Source organism: Plecotus auritus (genome assembly GCF_963455305.1).
Source record: "Plecotus auritus genome assembly, chromosome: 12".
In the NCBI taxonomy this organism is placed as follows: Eukaryota; Metazoa; Chordata; class Mammalia; order Chiroptera; family Vespertilionidae; genus Plecotus; species Plecotus auritus.
This window is the reverse complement of record NC_137778.1, coordinates 14,189,962-14,208,065: the sequence shown is the minus strand read 5'-3', so window position 1 is coordinate 14,208,065 and position 18,104 is coordinate 14,189,962. Positions and strand designations below refer to the sequence as shown.

Sequence of the window (18,104 nt, the reverse complement as noted above, 5' to 3'; positions counted from 1 at the left end):
CTTTTAAAGTAGAAGCAGGTCAGGGCGGTCATCTACATTTCATCAGGATCTAGCACACTGTAGTCATTCAAAGGTGTTTGGACATTGGACATTGAGGCATGCCAGGGGTGGAAGAAGATACAGTAATATTAATAGCTAAAATATACCGAGCACTTATTACATACCAGACACATACATTTTAAATCTAATCTGTACAAACAGGCCTATTAAATTCCCATTTCACAGGCAAGCATAGATTAAGCACCTTACCCAAAGTCATCTAGCTGGTAAGTCATGAGTCAGAACTGGATGGAGTTAATTCAGCAAGAGAACTAGGACGAAGCAAGTAGCTTGTCTTCCTGTCACTTTGAACTGTCAACAACCTCATAAGTAAATTTAAAATGAGTTATTTTTTTAAATTTTCATTCAACGAGCCACAATAGAAAGACAAAAGAAATAAATGTTAAAGAATTTGGTATTTATTTTTTTAAAAACAGAGTACTTGCCAGATGGAAAATCAGAACTTTGTTACGGCAGACTGTCTGACGTTTTTTAGAATTTAGGGCCTCTCTTGGTTTTAATCCAGCCTTGTGGACAAGTGCCAGTCTTTACAAACTAGTAGTGTTTTCTCTTCATGTAAGCTAAAATATAGTATTGTTTGAGGTACTAACTGTGGCTTAAATATCCTTTTGCTCTGGCAACAGTGGGTCTTTGAGGGAATGAGGAGCAGAGGTAGTTGAAGTAAATGTGGATGCGGACACATGGGCCATCTGCTTTTCGAAAGGGGTGCTATTAGCATTTGGGTGAGACAATGTTTGATAGTACGGAAGTGTCCTGGGCATTGAATCTAGCAACCCTGGTCTTCCACGCTGCCTGGGTGACTCATGAAAGACACTGAGACTTTCTGCTTTAGTTGCCTAATCTGAAAAATTAGGATAATAGCATTTCTCTTACAGGAAGGTTGTAAAGATTAAATCAATCGATATAAGTCACACACTTTGAACAGTGTCCGCTCCTTCGTACGTGCTCAATAAATATTAGCCATGTATTTTATTCTCTTCCTATTTTGTACCGTTCCCATTCTTCCCTTCTTTCTCTTCTCTCCTCCTCCTTATTTCTTTCTCCTTTTTTCCTTTTCCCCTCTCTTCCTAAGCCAATGAGTGACCCTTACTTAGTAAGACATTGGTTAATTCCATTCTTTTTTTTTTTTTTTTTTTTTTTTTTTTTTTTTTTTTTTTTTTTAAATATATTTTATTGATATTTCACAGAGAGGAAGGGAGAGGGATAGAGAGCTAGAAACATCGATGAGAGAGAAACATCGATCAGCTGCCTCCTGCACACCTCCCACTGAGGATGTGCCCGCAACCAAGGTACATGCCCTTGACCGGAATCGAACCCGGGACCTTTCAGTCCGCAGGCCGACGCTCTATCCACTGAGCCAAACCGGTTTCGGCGGTTAATTCCATTCTTGAGTCTTGAGCATATAGTGTCCTTTTTAATGGGACCACAATTCTCTCTCTCTCTCACAAAACTGTAGGCTTTTTTTTTTTTTCCTTTGAGTAACTTCTGTAACAAACACTAGCTGCAGGAGACAGGAATATCTTACGGGCAAACAGAAGTTTACCTAGTGATCTATGACTTACACTTCTGGAAGAAAGAGCTTGGGGGAGCAGGAGTAGGGGTAGACCCCTGAAACAAGAAAGACAATTCCAACAATTTGTGTAGGCTGTGGAGGGAATGGGTGTGTGGGGTGTTTTCCACCCACAGTGGGGTTTGGGTTTGTGCTGTCTGCCCTCTTGCTGCTGGGGAGCTTGGTGGTGATTTCTGCTTAAGGGCAGAGCTTGGACCAATGTCTCTGAGACCTTTCTCACTGAGGTGCAGGGATTTTATGAGAAGTCCTTTAAAGGGGCCGGGGTAAGGCACAGTGGAAAGAATCCTGGACACGTGTCTACCGCACTGACCCAGCAGGCCTGGCCCCACCACCTGCAATCCAAGGAGGCAAATTCAACGGAGACAGTGATATCCACTTCCTTTCTTCTTCCGCATCTTCTTCCTCATCTTCCTCATTGTCCCCCCTCTCCCTTTCCTTCTTTTTCTCCTCCTTCTTCCTCCTCTTCTTCCTCTTCCTTCTTTGACTTCTCCTCCTTCTTCCTCCTCTTCCTCTTCTTTTCCTTCACCTCCTTCCTCTTCTTTTTCTTAAAAAAAAAAAAAATCAATGGATAATGTAATTTTTACCTATTTTTTTTAAAAACTAAACTACTTGAGAACCTCCGAGTGCGCAGGCAGTGAGCATGCTCAGCTGGTGAGCAGTGTTCTGAGTCAGCAGCTCAAGCATTTTTCCTGGCCACCACCAGCTGCTGTGGCTTCGGCTGCCCCTGTTTTAAATGGTGCTTTCCCTCTCTTGATTAGAACTGAGAGACAGGCCACACGAGGAACACCTAGTTGAAATATAAGTTAATGAGCAGCCAAAGAAAAATGAGTGCAGAATTGCTTCCTCAAGTCACTGTCCCATTCATGTGACGACTATTACTTTATAGGACATTAAAGTGTCTCCATGCCTCCAAAACACAAAGTCAAAGATGCGCTGATGCCACCCCACACGGTTTCTCACTTATTGGAAGTCAAGACGCCGCTTGCTCTCTCCTCACCTGTCCCGCCCAGTTTGAGCCCATTGTGGAGAAGGCCTTGCAAAGAGCAACCTGAGACCTTCTCTCTTACCTCATTCTTTAAAGCAAAGCACTAGCATTTTGTATGTGTTTTTATAAAACCAGCTAATTTTGTTACGTGTATAAATTAGGTTTTGAATGCACTTTTTTATTTATTTTTGATGCTGGAACACATGGTAATATACCAACTCATATTTTAAAACCATATATATATATATATATATATATATATATATATATATATATATATATATATATACTAGAGGCCCGATGCACGAAATTCGTGCAAGAGTAGGCCTTCCTTCCCTCAGATGCCGGCTCCGGCTTCCCTCTGGCACCCGGGACCCGGGCTTCCTTCCGGCCACTGGCAGGCACCCAGGACCTGGGCTTCCCTCGCAGCCCCGGCTTTGTCCAGAAGGTCGTCTGGCCTAATTAGCATATTATGCTTTTATTATTTTAGATGTGTGTCTATGTAAGTATGTTTCTATAACTGTTTTTTCTTGCTCAGATAAATAATTCAGTTGAACCACTTATGCCACTGTTGTTTTAAAAAGCATCTTTATTGTTGAAAGTATTACAGATGTCCCCTTCCCCACCACTGAACCCCTCTACCCTACTCCCGCGCCCTCCCCGGGACTTCACTGCACTATTGCCTGTGTCCATGGGTTATTATGCCACTTTTTAAACAGCGGAAAGTTGAAATGGGAGATCACATTTGAAAGGAGCTTATAGAACAGTTTTTGTGACATACTGACCTAAAATAAAAATAGTGTTTCCTATAAATCACCTACACTGGGCAAAAGTGACCCAGTACCAGGACCCGGTGCCACATAAGATCCTGGCGACGCTGGGGGATGAGATTACACTTGGAGGTGAAAGGCTGTGGCAAGTCGCCAGGCCGGGAAGGTGTGGGTCATCCCTGGGGTTCTCAGCTGTCCCTGTTCTTTCCCGGTGGCAGGAGCAGAGCCTTGGAGAGAAAGGAGAGGGACATTGCGGGCACCTCATCTCCATCAGGCCCAGCATCGTACGTGCACAAACCCACTCCATCTAGTGTGGTGGCTGGGGCATGGGTTTTGGAGACAGACACTTTGTATGGTGAGTGATGGTTCCTAGACTTCCTCTGATGATCACTTTGTAAGGAATAAAAATGTTGAGTCATTAGGATGTACTTCTGAAACTAATATGCTATTGCATGTCAAGGATAATTTTAAAAAAATAGAGAGGGAGAGGGAGAGAACCCGCTTTCTTCTCCAAAGCAGGTTTTTCTCACGTTTGGATTTCCTCCTAATCGGTCACCAGCCTAAAACCTGGGGTTGAAGCAGCCCTGAGGAGTAGGGCTGGCTTAGTGGTGTGCTGATTTATTGTGTAACAGCAATGCCTGCCTTGGTGACTCAGCGGGTTCTGTGCATGGAAGTCAACCCAGTGGCGACCAGCTCCAGCCCTAAGGCCTCCCAGCTCCTGGGATCCTCACAAGGTGAAAGGAAGGGCCGTTTCTCCGAGCCTGATCTGGATGTCTGGATTCCCGGAGAATGAGAAAAAGCTTTATCTCAGAAACAGAGATCTTCCAGCTTGATTTTGCCTCCTTGGGAAAAAAAAAAAAAAAAGAGCCTGATGAATACAATGGGCGAGAACATGGACTTTGCAACTGGAGAATTGGTTTAAGTGCATGCTCTGGCATTTACGAGTTATGTAACCTTGAGCAAATTATTGACCTGCAAAATGAGAACATTAGTATTTATGTCTTAGGAGACTGCGTTCACGTGTGGTGATGTAGGGAGCATGCCTAGCACAGTGCTGGCATTTAGCAGAAGCTCAATAGATGGTTGTAGAGATGATTTTTACCCCCTTGAGCACTGCCATGCTATCAGAACGGCCATCCCACTACTCTGTCCAGTTCTTAATTCTTACCCAAATATTGATTACACTGTTGTCCCTGAACATCCAGAATCGAAACTGAAAATGGGCTGCAGGATCTCCATAGGCAAAGTAAACTAGGCTGGAGGAACTAGGCTGGGAGTCAAGTGGAGCCGTATCAGATAAACTGGTTTAAATGAATGGTTACCAGCCCTGACCTTACAGAGAAGGAGTTGGGTGTCTTTCCCTTTTGACCTTGGAATGTGATGTTCTTGTGCAATTCCCTAAGTCTATCATTTGCAGGTGGATTCTGGTGAATGGAAACCTCTTTTGAATGGGACAGACAAGAGAGACCGCTATTTCAAGAAAATCTGCACGTGTGTGTTTTAAGAATGTAGATTCCCTATCTCCTAATGGTGCGGGTTGCTAATCCAGACTGCTCATGTTTTGGTATGTGCATCTTTGTGTTTGCAGAATCATTTTCTCTCTGTCAGATACTTCTGTGGCTCTCCATGGAGTCATAGAGTCAGAGGTTTCTCACTAGAGTTTTAATTTCCCCAGATACCCAGGATTTGTAGGGGGTAGAGGGAAGGTCGCTGGCCACAGATTAAACTTTTCTGGGGGGAAACCAGTTGGGGTACCAGAGGTCACTGAGTGTGTGCTAATCATAAGCAACTGAAGGCCTGCAGAGACGACGAAGCCACACGCCAGCTGCCTTCCCCTCTGACTCAAGGCACCTCTTGTCAAAAGCAATCTACTCAGCTCTGGGGCTTTAAGAAATAAACATTTTTAATTACAGTTTATACCCAGATGCATTCCCCTAGTAAGCAATTGAAATAACACTGATAAGGCTCAAGGAAATTTCCCTCTATTTGCTTTCTAGTTTTAAAAAATAATGGATTTTGAGTGTATCAAAAGTCTTCTTTTTTTCTATTGTTATGATTGTAAGTTTTGTTTTTAAATCATTGTTCCCCTATGATCCTCAATTTGGTATGTAGCTTCAAAACCTTTTCCTGTGTGTGTGTATACACATATGTATATAGATTATATATATGTGTATGTATACATATATGTTTTAAACGCTTACAAATTTGTAGAAAGTATATTCTTTTCCTATGTGTATGCATATATATGTATATATATATGTATATATGTATATATATATGTATATATTAATATGGGTATTAATATCAGTATTTAAACTACATACATATGTATATATGTTACTATGTAATTAATACCTATATTAATTTATGCAGGATTTTCCATGGAGAGGGTTTCTCAGCTGAATCATTTTGCAACTTACTCTTTTACTCAGTAATATGTAGTTCATAGAGACCTGTTTTTTTCATTTAGAATTGATGGGTAGTGTTCCCTAGTGATGAGTTTATTTGGCGGGGCCCCTACTGATGGATATTTAAGGTGGTCCAGCTTCTCACTCTTGGAGACAATGAACATCTTTAACCATGTTTCCTGTACACATGGGTCTGCCCGTCTAAGAAGCTGCTTTTAAGAGGTGTCATGGGGTTTGTGCAATTTAAATTTAAAAGATACTGCTCAATTGCCTTTCAAAGTGCCAGTTTCAATTCCCACCAACAGTGCATGAGGGTACTTGAAAACTTTTCATATTATTAAACTAAGATTTTTGTTAAAAGTTAGTGGTAATTTAATTTGGTTTTAATTTGCATATATCTGAATAGCAGTAAAGTGGAGTGTCTTTTCATGTCTTTATTGGCCACTGATATTTCCTCTTCACTGAATTTCTTATTCAAATTCTTTCCATAGCTTTCTCACTTGGGTTGGTTATCTCTTTTATACAAATGTGTAAGAGTTTTTAAAATATATTCTTGATACTAATTATTTGTTTCTCTGAGGCTGTTGCTTTTTGTTTAACTTTGTTTATGGTATCTTTTTATACCCAGAGAATAGGACGTGTAAGGACACAGCAAGAAGAGGGCCAGTTGCAGGCCAAGGAGAGAGGCCTCAGGAGAAATCAAATTAAATGTGATACTATTAAATCTTCCAATCCGTGAGCATGGGACTCCATGTCATCTGTGTTGATATTACCAAGAGTGGTGACCAAATTTATCAAGGGTTTAGTTCTAAAATTTTTTGTTTGTTTTTGCTTACTTGTTTTTATAGTAAACATTTTTATGCACCTGAATATCGAGATAACACAAAAATATACATACAAATAGATACACATAGGCACATACATACATACATACTCTTGTGTGTGTACACACACAGACACACACATATGTATTTCATCTTGCTACTTTTTTAAAAATATATTTTATTGATTTTTTACAGAGAGGAAGGGAGAGGGCTAGAGAGTTAGAAACATCGATGAGAGAGAAACATAGATCAGCTGCCTTCTGCACACCTCCTACTGGGGATGTGCCCACAACCAAGGTACATGCTCTTGACCGGAATCGAACCTGGGACCCTTCAGTCCGCAGGCTGACACTCTATTCACTGAGCCAAACCAGTTAGAACAAATCTTATTACTTCTTGAAACTCACTTATTCCTCATGGATTCACTTTTCTTCTTATTGGAATACACTTTTATTTCAGGGAGGTCTAAGTTGGCTGGACAATGAATTTTTATTATCTCCCCTTAACATCTTATTTAATCTTTGCAAAAACCCTTAAAGGAATCCCTATTTTGCAGATGTAGCTATAGAGGCTTGGGGAAGCGAAGTAACTTGCCCAAAGCCACATGGTCAACCCAAGGCAAACTGGGGTTCAAACCCAACTCCTGCTTGTTTCAAGCTCGGACACCGAGGCACTTTCTAAAATACCAGGCTAACGTAGGCAAGTTGATAGAAGGCACTCAATTGTCAATTTCCTTCTGTCCTGTCTTCCTCTTTTTCCTTTTTCCAACAGTGGACAGAGATCTCTCTCCCCGTGTGTGAATCTATCAGCCAGTGAGTCAGGTTCTGTTTAGATCCTCATGAGTCGGAACTGGGAAAGGAGGAACTTTTCTTGGATCAGGAGATGGTGGAAATGGTGGGTGGGAGACCCTCAGAGGGTGGGAGACCCTCAGAGGGGATTACTGATCCCCTTGTCTGGCCTGTGATCTTTCAGGGGGTTCCCTCCCGTCTGGGCTCCTCTGTTACCAGTTGCCCTGAACTTGTCAACAGTAGCCTGACATGGCATCGGTCTGTAACCTGTGGTTTGTGACAGCATAAACCTGGCTGCCCCTGGCTCAGCCTGACACTCTCCACAGGCCCTGCAGCCTCATCAATTGGGGTGTGCCTGGCATGGCCACTAGAGAAGGGCCCGGAAGGTCGGCAGCTGGCAAGAATCCTGCAACCCAGCACAGGAGAAGGTAGGAAAGAATCCTGAACTCCTGAGCACCTGGGGATGGAGCATTCCGCCTTACTAGCTGTGCTTTCCCTCCTCCCTTCCTTGGCAAAGCTAAACGATTATGTGCATTTGGGCAGCAAAGTCAAAATTAATTTCGCTTCCCTCTGCAATGAAAGTCCAGGGAAGGGAGGGGCCCTTGAAAGGTATTTCCACCTTGGCTTAACTTATTAGGTTGGGAGAAGTGGACTTTTTGTTCTCCTTGGTAAGGTTATTAAAACCCTCAAGGAATGTACAGAAGGCAAATTTAGTTTGAGGAGCCCAGTAGGCCAACAAGACGGAATAACAGTCTAGCTGTTTGTATGGCTGGAGTGTTGGTAAGAGGGAGTTTTGTTTTTTATTTGTTTTTATTGATTTCAGAGAGGAAGGGAGAGGGAGAGAGAGAGAAACATCAATGATGAGAGAAGCATTGATCGGCTGCCTCCTGCACGCCCCACACTGGGATGAAGCCTGCAACCCAGGCATGTGCCCTGACCGGGAATTGAACCATGACCTCCTGGTTCATAGGTCGACGCTCAGCCACTGAGCCATGCCAGCTGGGCAGTAAGAGGAAGCTTTTGACTGAGGGCTGCCTCAGGCCTGAGCATCCTGGCTCTTGGGGGCTCCATCCTGACAGGGTCTGTGGGTGGCTTCTGCTCACCACTCAACCCCAATGCCTTCCTTGTGCCTAGGCCTGAGGGGACTCCTCACCCACTGTCTGGGGGACTGAGGAGCTCAGCTGGCCTCTCCACTTGGACTTGATCACTGCTGAAATCCCTTCAGGTTCAGGAGTGCAGGAGGGAAAGGAGGGCTGAGGCTGGGTGACAGGGCGGTGGGAGAAGGGCACCTCTGGTGTGTTCTGCTCTGATGCTCTGGAGCAGTGAGGCCTCAGCAGGGTGAGGTTTGGAGGAAGGAGACAGTACCGCAACCTGTCGCAGGAAAGGGTTTGATTGAGCAGCTGATTCCGAAGCACAGGGCTGATTAGCCTTAATTACAGCCCCACATGGTATGGAGTATTGTCAAAATGGAGAGCCCTCCTTAGTCCTAGAGCCTCTGGTCCCTTCTAAGTGGGAGAGGCCTTTCTAGACAACAAATTCCCTTACCTCCCCACACTCAACCACACAGAGGCATGAATTGCTTTTCTAGGCGAGGTGTTCTCCCTTCTGGAGCCCAGGGAGCTTTTCCAGACAATCATGACCATGTTATCCCTCCTCCAGATCTTAAGCAAGACCTGCAAGCCGGCTGGTCTGGCTCCTGCCCACCTCTCAGCCTCATCTAACACTCATGACCTTTACACCTAGTCATTACATTGATGCAACACATAGATTATTGAATGCCTACCATGTGCCGGGTATTGTCCTAGGCATTGAGGATACTCCTGTGAAACAAATAAAGTCCCTGACCTCATAGCTCCTACATTCTAGTAGGAGAAGACAGGTAAATTTTATAGCAAGTTAGCCGGCAGTAAGAATTAAGGGGAAAAGCAAAATAGGGAAGGGAGAAGGGGATCCTGCTTCATAAGGCGGATCCAGAAAAGCTTCCCTGGCAATGTGCCATGTGAGCAAATGCCTAAAAGAAGAGAAAAGGCAAGTCAGACATCTGGGGAGAGGCATTCCAGCTAGAGAGATCAGCAAGTGCAAAGGTCCTGAGGTAGGGACATGCTTTCCATGCTCAAGAACGACAGGGAGGCCTGGTTGGTGTGGCTTGGTGGTTGAGTGTCAACCTATGAACCAAGAGGTCACGGTTTAATTCCTGGTCAGGGCACATGCCCAGGTTGCAGGCTCGATCCCCACTAGGCAGCCAATCAATGATTCTCTCTCATCATTGCTGTTTCTATCTTTCTCCCTCTCCCTTCCTCTCTGACATCAATAAAGAATAAATAAATACATAATAAAATAAAATTAAAAGAAATACCCCAACCCCCAAAATAATCCTTTGTTGTTATTGTTGTTGTTAATAGTTCCCTTGTCCCACCCTCCTCCCTATAAACACCTTTCATTCTGTACAACCCCTTGGAGCACCTTCTAGTTGCTAGACAGGATGCTACCTGATTCATAAATCACGTAATAAAGCCAATTTAGATCTTCACATTTACTTGGTGTTACTTTGTTTTTTAACACCTCCCCCCAGAGGGTGTTTGTACGTGCTGTCCCATTTGAAATGCTCTGCACCAAAGCCTCACCCTTTACTCAGGTAGCTCAATCGACCCTTCCTAATGAACATCGTTCCCGTCACTATTGCTGCATAACAACCTGCCCCAAAATGTGGTAAAAACAACAACCATTTTAGTATGGCCAGGAATTCGGGCAGAGCACCGTGGGGGTGGCTGGTCTCTCATCCACATGTCTGGGGCCCTAGTCTGGAAGACTGGGGTAGCTGGGGGTGACTTGGATGGTTGAGGACTGGAATCATCTGGAGACATATTAACTCAAGTGGACGAAAAAGGGGCTCTATAATAAAGCTGACCAGTCCAGTGAGCGAAACTAACCACAGGGAGATCTGATCCTAAATTCCTAACTGCTCAGGTCAAGGTGCGTAGGCATGCCTTACTCATATAACTTCTTTAGTAAAAGGTTTGTCCTTGCCTTAAGCAAGCCCTGACCATTGTTCTCGTGCATCTAGGTTAACACACCTTTGAAATGCCAAAGCAATCTTCTTCTTCAGACCCTTCAGCGATGGTGGATGTTCGCTCATCGACCCTCACGTGTTTGGTGCCTGGGCTGGGCTGGGCTCAGCCGGGACGGTGGACTAGAGTGCCTTATAGCGAGGTGGCACCAAGGCAACGGGACTTCTCACCTGGTAGCTCGGGGCTCCCGAAGTGTGTTCCCGGGAACAAGGCAGAAGCGCGCGGCCTTTCATAACCTAACCTCTGAAGACTCTGGACCAGCCGTGGGCAAACTACGGCCCGCGGGCCGGATCCGGCCCGTTCGGCTATTCTATCCGGCACGTGGAGCCGAAAGAGCAGAGGGTTCTCTTGCTCTCCCCTCCGCTCCTTTACTTTGAATTTATATTAGTTCACACAAACACTCCATCCATGCTTTTGTTCTGGCCCTCCGGTCCAGTTTAAGAACCCATTGTGGCCCTCGAGTCAAAAAGTTTGCCCACCCCTGCTCTGGACTCTGTTGGCTGAAGCGGGCACAAGCCACCCAGGTTCAAGGGGAGGGACATAGGTTCTACCTCTCTACGGGAGGACATCCGTCTTCTAAGTCAGGCGCCTTCATGACATATTTTTGTTTTTTCAATATTCTTATCTGTTTGTATGTGTTCGCTATGGTGACAACTTGAGTCAAAGCTTGCAAACTCAACTAAATGACGACCGCAGCCAGGCCAGGAAATGAAGCTGCCCGGGTGTAGGAGATAACAGAGCGAGTGAGCCCGACATTGCTCACGTTCTCTGAAGTGGGCAGCCACTTCTTGGCACCAGCTCATTGTTGTCCCGAGGGGAAGCATGCCCAGTATTGCCAGAGCTCCCCATTGTTCAAGATGATTCCAGAACCAGAACTCGGGAGGGTGTTTGTGAACAAATGTCCCATATTAAAAAGGCTCTGCAGGCCAACTGCCTCGCACACCGCGGGCTCAGTAGGGAATTGCGGGAGAAATGAAAAAGTTCCCTGAGGTCCTCTCACACTCATGGCCACTGAGAACGCGGGTGGGGAGCTCCCACCCCTTGGTTGGGAGCGGTAGGATCATGGGGTAAGACGAGGAACGGAGACTCCTGCAGCGGCCTGGCCTTTAGCATGATCCACACAGCAGCCCAAGGGCAGGTCACTCGGCCCCTACTTTGCTTTATGTTTCTCCTAATGCTTAAAGTGATCTGAGACATGTAACTGATTGGCCCTCCCACACAGGTGAAATCTCACTTGTTTGCTTTGTACCCAGAGCCTGCGATAGCCGGTGCTCGGTGGAACCTTACTGAAGGAAGCGCAAATGGGTGTTGCAGGTGAGGTTCAGGAGCCAAACACCTTGTGCGAGGTGCCTTGTAAGGAAGTTGGGATGAAAACCACACAAATTGGCGCAAAAACACGAGCGCAGTTGGCCCTTTGGTATAAAAGTCCTTCCTCCCCATGCTCCAGAGCCACGCGTTTGGAAACGTGCCTGCAATTTAAAAGTGCGTTTCTCAGAATCAGCTTCCATCCACGATATTATAGGGAAGAAGGGGATTAAGGGATTTGGGTAATCCTTGGGAGATATGACAAGCTTCATGATTCCTGCCTAGTTCAGGCAAAACTGGGAATATTTAAAGATGTGATTTAAATGCAGAACCTTGGGATGGGGAGCAAGTGAGGAGTGGTGTTCTGGAACCCGGGCCGGGGTGGGGAAGGGAGGCCTGGAGTTTTGTAGCCGAGGAGACTGTTCTGCTTTTCCTGTTTTGGTTTTAAAGATATTTGCAAGTGTCACCCTTGTCCCGGGTGGAGCTCACCTGGCTCTGCTGGCTGGGAAGTCAGAAGTTTTATAGGGAAACGAGAGTATGGGGTGCGGTGCCCGTAAGCGCAGACACAGTACACCAAGGCCCCTCTCCAGACGATGGCTTCAATATACAGGCGCTCAGAGGTGACCAGCCATCCTCCCACACTGCCCACTGATGCCAGAGATGCTGGGACCCAGAGGTGGCAGCCTGTTGTGACACCATTGCCAACCACGTGTTGGTGAAAGATCTGGAGAGAGAAAGCGAGCCCCATGCAGAGAAATGCACATCCAGGCTTTTTTCTATGGAACTGGGGATCAGCGTTCCCTGATCCCCAAACCTGTCCTCTCTCCATGGGTTTTGCTGATTAACCTTATCTTTTTGTATCACCAGTTGGTATTTCTAGTAAATGTCACTCATTACTCAGACAGCAAGACGTCAGGACAGTTTCGGGGGTGTCCCCTCAAGCCACACACAACATCTTTCCGACCTGCTTGCCACCCCAGGCAGAGTTCCAGCAGCAGCTGTGGACTGTGGCCCCTGGTCTGGATGCTGTCTATTAAGAGGGACCATGGTGGCCCAGCCAGTGTGGCTCAGTGGTGGAGCATCGACCTATGAACTGGGAGGTCACAGTTTCAAGTCCCTATCAGGACACATGCCTGGGGGGTTTCGGGCACGATCCCCAGTCGGTGGCTGTGCAGGGGGCAGCTGATCAATGATTCTCATCATTGATGTTTCTATCTCTCTCCCTTCCTCTCTGAAATCAATAAAAATATATTTTAAAAATAATAATAAAAAAAAAGAGGAACCATGGTGTCAGCTGGCCACCTGGCTAGTTGCACCTTTAACAGTGCTTGGCACACAGTGGACGCTCAAGAAGTGGGTGTTTGGGAGTGTTAACCATTATTTAGCACCCCCTGGGTGCCGGTACAGTGCTGAATTCTTTGCGAACATGATCTCTTTAGCCCTTACAACAACCCTGACAGGCAGCAGAATTTTCCTCCTTACAAAGGAGGAAATTACAGTTTGGGGAGCACCGTGGACTTGTCCCCACTCACCGACATAGTTAGTGGTGGAGCTAGGATTTGAATGAGCTCACTGTGCCTCCACAGCAGCTCCTGCGGCATAAAACCCTCGGGGGGTGGGGAGGGGCGGCGTATGTGTACGTGGGTGGGGTGGGGTGATACTTACGTTGCTGTATCCAGTGCCGAGGGCGTCCAGCTCAAGGCAGGCATCCTTGGATCTGGGTGTGAGAGTGGGACTCAGGAGGGAGGTGTCTGGAGAAGCTGTGGGGAGGAGTGAAGGAGAGGAAACAGGTCGGGGCAGTAGGTGGTGCACACTGCAGGTGAGGTGACATGGGCAGGCTGGGTGACGAGCTCAGCTGGGCCTCTCCAGTTGGGGACAGGAGAGGGTGGAGGGAGGGGCCCTGCGCAGAGGTCACAGCTGGGCCTGTCAGCGCTCAGCCTGACCCGAGTGGCGGTTGTTGTTTTTAGATGGATCAGTCAGACTTGCCCCAGCAGCTCCTGCTTTCTAAGGCCTTCCCTTCCTTGTCCCTAGGTCGCTGGGCTAAGAAAACACAGCGTGCCCACCTGGCCACCTTCCCGGAGAGAGCCCCATGAGGTCCCAGCACACAGTGATGAGAGAGGAGAAAGGAATAACCTGTTCATTCTATCATCCAACATTTATTGAGCATCTACTATGTGCTAGGTACCAACCCCGGTGCTTGGGATGCAGAGGGACCAAAAAGCGACCCTGCCTCAGGTTGCTTCTCATGGGGCTGGGCGGACAGTGCCTAACATGAGAAAGAAGTAAACTAGATAACAAAAGGCTGTGAAATAGAGACAAAGTCGCCCGGCCAGTGTGGCTCAGTGGTTGACCATCAACCCCTGAACCAGGAGGTCATGGTTCAATTCCCGGTCAGGAGTCAGGACACATGCTCAGGTTCCAGGCTTAACCCCCAGTCGGGGGCGGGCAGGAGACAGCCAATCAATGATTCTCTCTCAGCATTGATGTTTCTGTCTCTCCCTGTCCTTTCCTCTCTCTGAAATCAATAAAAACATATTAAAATAAACGTGTGTTTTTTTTTAAATATGTTTTTATTAATTTTTTACAGAGAGGAAGAGAGAGGAGAGGGATAGAGAGCTAGAAACATCGATGAGAGAGAAACATCAATCAGCTGCCTCCTGCACACCTCCTACTGGGGATGTGCCCGCAACCAAGGTACGTTCCCTTGACCGGAATCGAACCCAGGACCTTTCAGTCCGCAGGCCGACGCTCTATCCACTGAGCCAAACCGGTTTCGGCCGTTTTGTTTTTTTTTAAAAAAAAAAAAAAAAAGACAAAGTAGAGCAGAAAAGGGGGACCAGGTGTGGCTGGGGCTGGGGCTGGGGCTCATTTTGGCTGCAATCTCAGCAGGCTGTCAGGGAGGCGAAGGAGTTACCCGTGTAGTTCAGTGACAGAGGGGTCCAGGTGGAGGAAATGAGCAGGTGAAAGTGCTGCGGCCCGAGGGCACAAGCCGGTGTCTGAGCAATCGCAGGAGAGCAGGAGCTGGAGAGGAGCGGGCAGTGGGGAGGCCTCTCAGGGTTGTCCTAAGGGCTAAAGAGATCCTGTTCCCAGTTCATAGGTCGATGCTCCACCACTGAGCCACACTGGCTGGGCCACCATAGTCCCTCTTAATAGCATCCAGACCAGGGGCCACAGTCCAGAGCTGCTGCTGGAACTCTGCCTGGGGAGGCGCTAGAAAGAGATGAGGATGGCGGCATCAGGAGCCGGAGAACAGAGACCCTTTCTGAGCCCAGACGTGACATGATCTGGCTTCTGTGTGTAAAGGACCCTCCTGCTCTGAGAAAAAGGTGGAAATGGAGACCAGCTGGTAGGATATGCAGGTGAGAAAAGACGGGGGCCAGGGGCAGGGTAGATGCAGTGCAGAGGGAGGGAGGTTGGATTCTGGACATAGTGGAGGGAGGAGCCAATGGGATCTCCCGGTGATCGGATTTGGGGAATGAGATAAAAAGAGGAGGAAAAGAAGACGGTGGGTATTTGACGTGAACAACCATCACTGAACGGGCAGAGCCCAGAGCAGTTCGGGAGGGAGGAGCCGGATCCATTGCGTCTGGCACATGGGTCACCCCAGCGGGACAGGCCAGGTGGGCCGTTAAGCACGTGAGTCAGGACTGTCTGGACTAGAACTCGGTGTCGCCTGCAGACGGTGTTTAAAGCCATGAGCCTGCACAAGGTCACGGCTGACCTGAGTGGTTGCTGTGAGGGTGTGTGAGCGCAGAGAGAGGAAGGACAAGGGCTGGGCCTCAGTGACGCCGGGGTCAAAAAGCCCCAAAGAGGAGGAGCCACCCGGAAAGTAGGAGAAAACCTGGGGGGCTGGTGTCCTTGAAGCCACAAGAAGAGAGCGCTCCAAGGACGAGGGAGGGAACAATTGTATCACCTCCTGAATGAGTCCAGCTGCGCTGGCTGTGCCCGAGCTGCCAGTCCCCGCTCTGTGAAATAGGAGTCACGGTGCCCACTCCCAAGGGGTGCGACGAAGATGAAGTGAAATCACGTACCCGAGACACAGGGCACCTTGTTGGAGAGCTCTTCCCAAATGGGGGTTTCTGTGGGAGAATCCAAACAGATAATAATGAAAAAGAAAGTGAAGTTATATCCACGATGATGATGATGTTCATGCCTCTGAAAAGAATGTCGGAGGCAGCCCCTTGTGGTTGGGAGGACCCCCTGGCTGAGTGCAGGATGAACTGAGTGGCCAGGGGACCAGGCGGGCTTCCATGGTTGGGGGGATTCACAGAGAGGGGGTACTGGATGTGGAGATTTGGGGGCTGGGGGAGGAAGGACACCTGTGTGAGGAGGATGTCACAGGGGCAGAGTAGGGACTGATGGGGCCTGCTTGATTAGTAGGGTGTATTGGTGTGTGTTCAAGGAACAGGGACGGTGGGCAAGAGTGGACAAGGGGGGCAAGGTGGGATGGCATTACACAGTGACCATAGTCAGTAAACCAACAAGCAAGCCGCCATCCCTGGTGGGTTAGGGTCCGGTCCTTGTACAAACCCCGCACCCCCAACCCCGCCCCCAGAGCAGCCTCCCACCACTCTGCATTGCAATGGCCTTGTTTGCTGTCTCCGACTTAGCGCCCGTTTGGGGGAGGCACACGTGGTGAGCAAGGAGGCTGAGGGAGAGGGTCCCCTGGGCCGTGCCAGGCGAGTCCCCCGCAGCACCGCGCCCAGCTCCCGGAGAGCCCCCGTGACTGGACTGAAGGCAGGCTTGCCCCAGGGCTGCTGTGCTAAGGCCTACCTCGGAGCCTGTGGGGCCCATCAGCGTTCTTGGGAAGCCCCGGGAGGAATCTGAGGTCCAGGTGCTCAGGAGGACCCGCTGCCTGTCCCCGCTCCCAGGCCCGGCCGCAGGTCCCAGGCACAGGAAGGCTGGGCTCCCTGCAGACACCACTCCAGGCACAGACGCCATCCCAGGTGGCAGTTTCCTCACCCTCTTCTCTGACCTTGGGGCCTTCCAGTTCCTGCCTGCCCTGGCCTCCCTCGTGCTCAGATAAGGAGCTATTTTTGCTGAGCACCCCTCCCCCACCTGTCCCTCCTGTGCCCTGAGCCCGTGTGTGTGGCTTTCTCAGAAGGAGATTCCTAAAAGGCCCTGCCCTTCACAGACAGGCAGGGGGTCACCTCAAGCCAGGGGCAATCTGGGGCCTTTATCGGCCTCCTCAGTGCCCGTCCTCCAGTGCTGGGAGACATGGGTAGTGAGGCCAAGGGCCAGGGCTGCCGGATGAAACAGGATGCCAGTTACCTCTCCATTGCACACGAGTCCTGAGTAATTTTTTACTATAAATATGTCCCACGGAATATTTGGGACAAGATCATACTAAAGAACGATTTTCTCATTGATCTGAAATTCAAATTCAACCCCATGTCTTGTTTTTTTATGTTGCTTTTATTTGCTTGTTTTGGGGTAAATCCGGCAACCCTACTGGTGGCTGGGCTTCCCCACCTTCGAGCTGCGCGCACCTCTCCGAGGTTCCCTTCCCTCGAGACTGGTGGCAGCATGAGATGGCCAAGTGCTTGGCATAAGGGACAACAGTTATTATTGTCCCTGGCTGGGATCCCACAGCCAGAAGGCAGAGGGCCGGCATTCGCTGTCCGGGTTCAGGTGCCCGGTCTCTCAAGGACACAGCCTGCTGCACACTCCCTGCGTCCGAGCCCACCCAGCCCTGGAGGAGCCTGGGCAGAGGCTGTAGGAAGGCTTAAGGAGGCATGTTCTGGTCCGGACATCCGGAATTCTCCAAGGACCAGAGAGGAGCCCTGTGGGATCCAAGAGGAAAGGGAGGAGCCAGCATGCATTCTGTGCCTAGTATACACCGGGCATTGTGTTCTCTAATGCCATCCTCACCCCAACGGCTCATTTCCCTTTTGCAGCGAAAGATATATTCGTGGCAACGTAAGAGAAGGCCCTTGCTGCTCCCCTGTTGGGACCAGGGTTCCTGCAGCCGACTTCAGGGCTCGCTCTGACCCTCCCCTTCCCAAGAGGCCTGGGGACATGGAGCTCCATGGAAGCAGGTTTTTCCAGCCTGTTTTGTTTACTGACCCTTTCCCTATGCCTAGCACAGAGCCCTGTACACATCTGTTGAATGATTTGAAGGTACTGATAACAACAATGGCAGCTGACATGTATTTAGCACTTACTTTGCCCCAGAAGTGTCCTAAGCACATGTATTCATTCCCCTGTCTTTGCCACAATACCACTAGGAAGCACAGAGAAGGCACAGAGAAAGTAAGTAACTTGCCCCAGGGTCACACAGCTAGTAGGTAATAGTTTAGATCTGGTTGGCCTGAGTTCCCAGTGGG

The 18,104-nt window shown here is 48.3% G+C and overlaps 1 long non-coding RNA gene across 1 annotated transcript; it reads right to left on the bottom strand.

Annotated features, from left to right (window-relative positions):
- Window positions 1-3,193: 3,193 nt before the first annotated feature.
- On the bottom strand, window positions 3,194-16,985 carry LOC308237611. The gene is made up of 4 exons (XR_013959449.1): window positions 16,552-16,985; window positions 15,810-15,857; window positions 13,444-13,538; window positions 3,194-4,227 (listed from the first exon to the last, which is right to left on the bottom strand). It is a non-coding gene; the product is annotated as an uncharacterized lncRNA (long non-coding RNA).
- Window positions 16,986-18,104: the final 1,119 nt, after the last annotated feature.